The sequence below is a fragment of the Schistocerca gregaria genome, chromosome 3 (genome assembly GCF_023897955.1).
Source record: "Schistocerca gregaria isolate iqSchGreg1 chromosome 3, iqSchGreg1.2, whole genome shotgun sequence".
Lineage (NCBI taxonomy): Eukaryota > Metazoa > Arthropoda > Insecta > Orthoptera > Acrididae > Schistocerca > Schistocerca gregaria.
In genome coordinates, this window is record NC_064922.1 from 35,607,046 (window position 1) to 35,617,017 (window position 9,972).

Genomic DNA, 9,972 nt, shown 5'->3' on the forward strand with positions numbered 1-9,972 from the left:
AATGATCTCCAAAGATCTATATACCACCTGAACGAAATATGCAACGAATACAACTTTAAAATTTCTAGTAATAAAACGTAAATAAGTGCACTTCGAGGGAAATATTAAGTTGGTTTTGGATAAACCTGCTTTAGAACAGGTCTCTTAATCTTTCATTTAGGCTACGCTGTAAGATCTGATTTTTACTCTCATACTGAAAATAAATTACACAAATTCTAAGCTGTCTCTGGCACCATTATCCGAACATTGGGCAATACAGTATAAACAGAGATTGTCCCGAAATTCTATAACATGGTCGCGGTTCCTGTGTTATGCTATGAAAGCGAAAACATGGTTAAAACAAAAAACATTCAGACGGCAGAGATGAGGTTCCTAAGAAATTCGAAGGGCTGCAGAACAAGAAATGATTGGAAATGAAGACACTAGAGAAAAATTAAGTATTTTCAACCTAAACTAAAAAATTCAAAAATATCGTAAAGACTGGTGAGAATGCTAAGTCCCAGACTTCCCCATAATATTCTGAACTACAAGCGGAATGGGAGAAGTGATATTGAAAGGCTTCGGACTTGGGAGCAATTTCATTTGAGAGACTATCTCGCGAGGAGTGTACTGAAGTACTTATGCATTATAGAATTCTTAAGTTATACACCAACATAAGTAAGTTTTAATTTAGTTTACGTTCACTGACTTAAAAAAAAAAGTTTCTTGCCTTCTTAAGTGGGCTTTGTTCTTTCTAAGGGTTCAAAGGGTCGCCATGTCAAATTTGAACAATATATGTTGAGCGGTTTAGACTCGAAAACGAAACAGACTGTGCTACAAAGAAGAAAAACAACTGAGTGAAAGAAGCGGCGTCACTTTCTGCAGCACGGGCCATCATTTTGCAGGACAATGTTCGGGCACGATTGGTTAAAGTCGTGACTGATTTGATCGGTATATGGGGACGGGAAGCGCCGCACCACGCACCACGCACCACGAACCACACTCCACACACCCCGGACTTACGCCCTCGTGAGCTCAGCTTGGTTCCTAACGCGAAGGACGAACTTTGGGGTATTCGGCTCGGAGCTGTTATGGAGATTCGTCGGACAATAGACCGCTCCATTCGAACTACCTAATACAACTGGCGCAGCTATGGGTATCTTGCTCTTCCGACATCACTGGCGACGGCCTATAAACGAGAGCTGTTCAAAAGATATCCGACCTTTTTTAATTGTTGAAATCAACAATGGTATCAGGGCGTTCGTGGGCTCATGTTTTCAGGCATATATAGCACAAATACCTGATTTTCTTCACTATTTCGGAACACTTTAAGTGGTACATGTTGGATTTAGTAATGTGAGCAAAACGACGACGTTGCATCACATTTGGCTTCAAGCTTGGCGATTCTCAAGTTGAAACCATCGTGTGTTTGTGGAGGAAGTAATGGGTACTACACGGCATAAGGAGTGGTGCAACCATTTCTAAGGTAGCCGCTAATCAATGAAGACAGAAGTCAGTTAAGGTACGCCCTCAATATCCGCAAATCAGGTTGTTACTGACCCCGAAAAATCCCTGGCGAAGCAGAATAAACGAATCACAATCAGATAAGTTGTAGTCTAATCTAAAAGCCGTAAATTCAACTCAATACCTACGTATTACAATAACGAACAAGTTAAATTGGAAGGAACATATAGAAAATGTTGTGGAGAAGGATAACCAAACACTGCGTTTTATTGGCAAGAATCTTAGAAAACGTAACATACCTACAAAGGGAACTGCCTACACTACGCTTCCCCGTCCTCTTTTAGAATAGTGCTGGGAGATGTGGGATCCTTACCACATAGGACTGACGGAGTACATCGAAAAAGTTCAAAGAAAGGCACCACGTTTTCTATTATCGCGAAATATGGGAGAGAGCGTTACACAAATTATACAGGATTTGGGCTGGACATCATTAAAAGAAAAGCGTTTTTCGTTGCGACGGAATCTTCTCACGAAGTTCCAATCACCAACTTTTCCCTCCGAATGCAAAAATATTTTGTTGACACCGATCTACATAGAGAGGAACGATCACCACGATAAAATAAGGGAGGTCAGAGCTCGTATGGAAAGATACAGGTGATTATTCATTCCGGGTGCTATACGAGATTGGAATAATAAAGACTTGTGAAGGTGGTTCGTAGAACCCTCTGCCAGGCACTTAAATGTGATTTGCAGAGTATCCATGTAGAAGCAAGTATAGTTGGTCACATTTTTCCTATTCCCTGTATGTGCATATCTCTTCCCACAAACGTTGTTACCTCAATGTCGATATCTGCACCATTCTCTAAATATGTGAGCTAACTTATATTATCTGTAATGTTAATATACAACATGAACAGTAAGGCTCCCAACACACCTCCCTGTGACACACGTGGCTACTTTTACACGTACAAATGAACCTCCATTCAAGATGAGATGCTGTGTCCTCCCTACAAAAATATGTTCCTGGGTGTACATTATACGACCCAGGCAAACGGTCAACTACAATTGCTGTTAACTGTGCTGTAACTTCTAGCGTATCAGAAGCGGTTTAGGAAAATTTTTTCAAATGAGAATACGCACTCGTATTTCGGCAGGTGCACAGTTTTGCCTTTCAATTTTTGCACGTTTCTCTGATACTTTTTCGAAAATTTCGACCAAAACGAGTCGAAATTACATCATGAAACAATGAAGAAGCAAATGCGGGTTTGCTCGCAAACCCGAAGCAACATCTAGTGGAAGAGTCATGGGTTTTAATAAAGTAGCTGTCGATAGGTCTTTTTCGTTGATAACAAATGTAACTGACAAACACATGCTGAGGACTTCTCAAATAACTATTTGTGATGAAACAGGTGTTTCGGCTAATCCTAAAAACCAATAGAAGATCACAGCTTGCAAAGGGAAACGTCCAGTAGGATCGTTAACCTCTGCAGAAAGGGGCGAAACTGTAACCAACTTCATTAGTACGTCAGCAAGCGGAGCTGACATTCCTCCTACGCTTATTTTTCCACGAAAGAAGAAGCAGAAAGAATTTGAGTTAGGGCTGGCAGCAGGAGGTTGCGCTGAGGTCCACAGCACCGCATGTATGGCCACAGAGTCATTCTTTGTATGGTTTCGGAAAGTTTTGGAATTTTCTAAGGCATAAAAGGACTTCCCAGTTCTCTCTATATTAGATGGCCACTCAGCACATACCACGAACACTGACGTTATGGACTACGCGAGGGAGAGTGGCGTTTCTTTACCACCACATTGCTCTCACAGACTTGAGCCGCTTGATGTTTGTTTTATGAAGACTTTGAGCCTTCGTTATAGTGATGAGCTTCGAAAATGGCTACGAAGCCACGCAGGGAAAGTCGTAAATATCTTTCAAATTTCAATGCTTTTTGGTTCAGCTTTCGTCTAAAGTGCAACAATGAAAACCCCTATTAAATGTTTCGAAGCTACTGGCCCACGGACCTATCCAAATGCACGACGCAAACTGACAGCGGACTAGATAGGCCATCAGATAAAGAGGTTGTTATATCTGAACAATTGGAATTGCCTCCATCTAGCACAACAGTTAAAAAATACGACTCCAACAGGCTGGATAATCAAGCGGAAGGGGTTTCAGCGAATTGTAACAATGAACTGCCGCCTAAGAATGACAATGTTATTGAAGCTAATTGTTCTAATCTTGGGTGCTCTTGGATGACAACTGACAACACCTCCTCATTTCATATTTCACTTGAAATTCTCATGCCATTGCCGAAAGTTAACGAAAGCAAGAAAAGAGCGAAAAGGAAGAGGGGGAAGACTTGTTTTAACTGATTCGCCGTACAAAAAAAGAGTTAGAAGCCATTATTAAGGAAAAATAGAAAAAGAACTTTGCCAAAGAAGAAAGTGCAAAGAAAAAACTATTTGCGAAAGAGAATATAATTAAGAAGTCAAAAAAGAAACAAAGGACCTGGAGATAAATGGAAAAAAGGAGAGAAGACAATACTAACGAGAGTAATTATGAGGAAAGTTCTGACTGTGAATGTTTAGATTGTGATGGGTTATATATAAAATCAGTTGAAAGTTGGGTCGCTTATCCATGTGCAAAAAATGGACAGACGATTCTTGTGCAGCTAGCTAAGATTATGAGTGTCTCCTCGTGTGTGAATTTTGTAAACAGCCTTAAAAAAAGGATACAATACATGAAAACTGTAGTTTGACATTAATATTCACTTTAAACTAAACAAATACCGAGCAAGGCAATATTTTCTGCATTTGCGATAATTTTATACGTTTTTGTAATCACTTGTACTTACCACCCCATTCTGCCGTGTGCATGGGGCAGAATGGGGCAAATGACATACATTTCTATTTTTGAGTGAACAAATATTGTTCTTTTATTTTAAGACAATGTTCTTGTATATTTGTGATTAATACATTATAATGTGTTCATATAAAAATTGGTAACTCTCTTATTTATCACTTTTGTACATTTAATCAAAGTTTTCAATTTTGTACCCCATTCTACCCGGGTTCCCCTATGTGTCGGATAAGAAACATAAAAATACAATCGCTACTCGTTTCTTTAACGGCAATTTAAGCTGTGGTCTCGGGTTCCTCCCATCGTTCATCACGACATATTCCGAAAAAATATCATAGTTAACGAACATTACAAATGACGCTAGAAAGGAAGACAATAACAGGTGACATTTAATAAGGCCATTGATATCCTTCGAAACGCAAACTAATGACCGTCATGCTGAACGTCATGGGTCACAGCGGACGGGCGGAATCTAAATATGACCTTTACCCACTATCGCTTCTTCCTGTCAAGTTGTGCCATTAATTTCTCTGCTCTCTAATCTGATTTCGTATCTCCTCATCAGCTATTCGATCTAAACTGTTTTAGCATTCTTCTACACCACCACACTTCGAAAGTTTCTAGTCCTCTCCTGTCTGAGGAACCACTGATTCGCAATATATTTATACCCAAGAGCAGAATGAAAATAAGATTTTTTTTATAGGTCATTGTACTTGTTTGATTTACACTTAGTGCGAATATAAAAGCATTTTAGTCCAAATCCTTATTTCAAAGTCCTAAATGGCAGCTAGCTATGTGACACATGCCCACATGTTTCTCTGTGCAGCTGTTCTTTGAGCTGATAAGCCAAGGGACATTTTTTCCCGTTGCTTTGAGATTTCATCTATTGACTACATTGTTTGTCTTGTAGTCATTTGTTTGCTATGGTAAAAACGTATCAGGGGTATTTTTTGTTTCTGAACAAAACAAAGGCCAAGATCTACCCAGAAAGTTTTCGAGAGAAGTTCTAGAAGACTTGCAAGAAATAAAATAGTGAATATCATGAAACAAATTTTTGTTTTTGTACGGCATGCATACTATAGGAAAGGAACGAAAAGCTTTACAAGCCATGTAAAAAACTAAAAAATAACTTTACAGTGCGCTGCTTTCAATACTTGGGAGAGAAATCTATGACACATGCAGTGAAAGAAACTATGAATTTAAATGAGTGCATGTACGTCGTTAAGTGCAATACAACTTTAAATTTTCTGTAACTTTTCTAACTAAATCTACCTTTCCTCTCAAACCATTTGTCCCAGCACCATGGAATTCTAACAGTCAGTTGTCTTACTCGACGGCATGAAGAAAGGGGAGAAGTGGTTGGGAAGGGAGTGAGGCAGGGCTATAGTCTATCCCCGATGTTATTCACTCTGTTTGTTGATCAAGCAGTAAAGGAAACAAAGGAAAAATTCAGAGTAGGAATTAAAATCCATGTAGAAGCTTTATTATAAAGAACTCTGTGGTCTTTTTATTTTTGAAATTTGCCCACAAAACCTGTCTTTCTAAACTTTTTCAAAAATTTCACTATTAATATATTATTCATAAAAAATAGTCAACTTGTTGGAAAATAGTGGAAATGCATGTAAGAAATGTTTTGTGTTTGCCGTTAATATAACACAGCTTGAGATTAGGGACGTGGAAATAGATCAATTTAACAAGGTGGAGATAGAAGATAGCTTCTCCGCGTGAAATTTGTCTTTAAAAACAAATGAATATTTTCAAATCAACAGCTCATTGCATGCACTCATTACTAGAAACATGAATAATCTCCACAAAAATTTGGAAGTTAATTACTTTGGTGCAAGAAAGTCTCCCTCAATCAGGAAAACGAATTTTCAATAACTTGTCAGCAGCCATAAAAGTTTTACTACTGACAAAATTCAGTTTAAGAGCACCCTAAAGGATTTATTTAACCATCTCCTCCGACACCATTAATAAATTGAATTTTTTTAGTAGAACTAGGGCGTGCGCGATTGAGAGTGAGTGAGGAGAGAGGGAGAGGGAGAGAGAGAGAGAGAGAGAGAGAGAGAGAGAGAGAGAGAGAGAGAGAGAGAGAGAGAGAGAGGGGGGGGGGGGGGGAGGGTGTCAAATAATACGAGTACGATCAGAAGTACGTCTAAATTTTCATCCCTCATTTCACGTCGATGATCAGTCCACTTGCGATCTGTGGAAGGTAAATTAGCATATTAGTTTCCCATTGAGCATCTCCTCATTATGGATCATTTGCAACAGAAACTACATATAGTCTAATCTAACCGTCTTGTCTGTCCCATCGCTGTTGATGGGTACACATGAGACAGATGTCTTCTTATTGTTGTTGTTGTGGTCTTCAGTCCAGAGACTGGTTTGATGCAGCTCTCCATGCTACTGTATCATGTGCAAGCTTCATCTCACAATACCCACTGCAACCTACATCCTTCTGAATCTGCTTAGTGTATTCATCTCCTGGTCTCCCTCCTCGACCTTTACCCTCCGCGTTGCCCTCCAATACTAAATTGGTGATCCCCTGATGCCCAGAACGTGTCCTACCAACCGATTCCTTCTTGTAGTCAAGTTGTGCCACAAATTTCTCTTCTCCCCAATACCATTTAATACCTCGTCATTAGTAAAGTGATCTACCCATCTGATCTTCAGCATTCTTCTGTAGCACCTTATTTCTAAAGCCTCTATTCTCTTCTTATCCAAACTCTTTATCGTCAATGATTCACTTCCATACATGGCTACACTCCATACAAATACTCGGATAAGACACTTCCTGATACCTAAAGCTATACTCGATGTTAACAAGTTTTTCCTCTTCAGAAACACTTTCCTTGCCATTGCCTGTATACAATTTATATCCTCTCTACTTCGACCGTCATCAGTTATTTTGCTTCCCAAATAGCAAAACTCATTTACTACTTTAAGTGTCTCAGTTCCTAATCTAATTCCTTCAGCATCACCAAACATGATTCGACTACATTCCATTATCCTCGTTTTGCTTTTATTGATGATCATCTTATATCATTATTTCAGGACACTCCATTCCATTCAGCTACTCTTCCAGGTTCTTTGCTGTCTCTGACAGAATTATAATGTCATGAGCGAACCTCAAGGTTTCAATTTCTTCTCCACAGATTTTAATTCCTACTTCGATTTTTTCTTTTTTTCCTTTACTGCTTGCTCAGTAAACAGATAGAATAAAATCGGCGATAGACTAGAACCCCGTCTCACTCCCTTCCCAACCACTGCTTCCCTTTCATGCCCCTTGACTCTTGCAACTCCCATTTGGTATATGTACAAATTGTAAATGGCCTTTCGCTCCCTGCATTTTATCACTGCCACCTTCCGAATTTGAGTATTCCAGTCAACATTGTCAAAAGATTTCTAATGCTAGAAACGTAGGTGTGCCTTTCCTTAATCTAGCTCTTAAGAGAAGTCGTAAAGTCAGTATTGCCTCATGTGTTCCAGTATTTCTACGGAATCCAAACTGGTATTCCCCGAGGTCGGCTTCTACCAGTTTTTCCATTTGTCTGTACAGAATTGGCGTTAGTATTTTGCGCCTGTGACTTACTAAACAAATAGTTCGGTAATTTTCACATAGGTCAACAACTGCTTTCTTAGAGATTGGAATTATTATATTCTTCTTGAAGTCTGACGGTATTTCGCCTGTCTCATACATCTTGCTCATCAGATGGTAGAGTTTTGTCAGGGTTGGCTCTCCCAGGGGTGTCAGTAGTTATAATGGAATGTTGTATACTCCCGGGGCCTTGTTTCGGCTTAGGTCTTTCACTGCTCTGCCAAACTCTTCACGCAGTATATCAGCTCTTATTTCACCTTCATCTACATGCTCTTCCATTTCCATATTCTGTCTTCAAGTACAGTGCCCTTGTATAGATCTTCTATATACTCCTTCCACCTTTCTGCTTTCCCTTCTTCGCTTATAACAGGGTTTCCATCTGAGCTCTTGATATGCATACAAGTGGATCTCTTTCTCCAAAGTTTTTTATTTTTATTTATTTATTGTTCCGTGGGACCATATTAAGGAGAAATCTTCATGGTCATAGAACGAGTCAATACATGAAATTATAACACGATAGTAGAAACAGATAAAATGAAATATAAAAACATATTAAGGCGACAAGACGTAAGTTTAAATAAAGAAAATCAATTACGTAACACTGAAATTTGCTTAATTTTTTAGCTCTTCCAGGAGCTCCTCGACAGAATAGAAGGAGTGAGCCATGAGGAAACTCTTCAGTTTAGACTTAAAAGATTTTGGGCTACTGCTAAGATTTTTGAGTTCTTGTGGTAGCTTATTGAAAATGGATGCAGCGGAATACTGCACTCCTTTCTGCACAAGAGTCAAGGAAGTACATTCCACATACAGATTTGATTTGTGCCTAGTATTAACTGATTGAAAGCTGCTAACTGTTGGGAATACGCTAATACTGCTAACAACAAACAACATTAAAGAAAATGTATGCTGTCAGGGCAGTGTCAGAATTCCCAGACTATTGAATAGGGGCCAACAAGAGGTTCTCGAACTTACACCCCATATAGCTCGAACAGCCCGTTTTGAGCCAAAAGTACCCTTTTTGAATCAGAAGAATTACCCAAAGAAAATAATACCATACGACATAAGCGTATGAAAATATGCGAAGTAGACTATTTTCCATGTTGAACTGTCACTTATTTCAGATACTGTTCTAATGGTAATTTAGTTTCTGAACAAGATCCTGGACATGGGCTTTCCACAACGGCTTACTATCTATCCGATCGCCTAGGAACTTGAACTGTCTCGTCTCGCTTATAACATGCCCATTCTGTCTGATCAAAATATCGGTCCTTGTTGAACTGTGAATTAGAAACTGTAAAAACTGATTCTTACTGTGATTTAGCATCAAATTGTTATCCACAAGCCACGAACTTATTTCATGAACTACATTATTTGATACTGTTTCAATATTACACGCAAGATCCTTCATTGCCATGCTGGTGTCATCAGCAAACAGAAATATTTTTTAATCACGTGTAATACTAGAAGGCATATCATTTATGTAAGTAAGAAACAGCAGTGGCCCCAGAACCGACCCTTGGGGAATGCCCTCTTAACAGAGCCCCATTGCGAATGATTATCACTACCACTCTCAATATTGCGGAGAATTACCTTCTGCTTTCTGTTCTTAAAGTAAGAGGCGAACCAATTGTATGCTACTCCCTTACTCCATAATGGTCCAACTTGTGCAGTAATATTTTGTGGTCAACACAGTCAAAAGCCTTCGTTAAATCAAAGAAAACACCTAGCGTTCGCAACCTGTTATTTTATCCGTCCAAAACCTCACAGAGAAAAGAGAATATTCGCATTTTACGTTGTTAAACTATTTCTAAAACCAAACTGTACATTTGACAGCAAATTATGTGAATTTAAATGCTCCAGTAACCTTGTATATAGAACCTTCTCGATAACCTTAGCAAACACCGATGGCATGGAAATCGGTCTACAGTTGTCAACATTATCCTTGTCTCCCTTTTTATAAAGTGGCTTTACTAGAGAGTACTTTAATCGGTCAGGAAACCGACCACTGCAAAAGGAAAAGTTACAGATATGGCTAAGTACTGGGCCAACATACACACAACAATACTTCAGTATTCTGCTA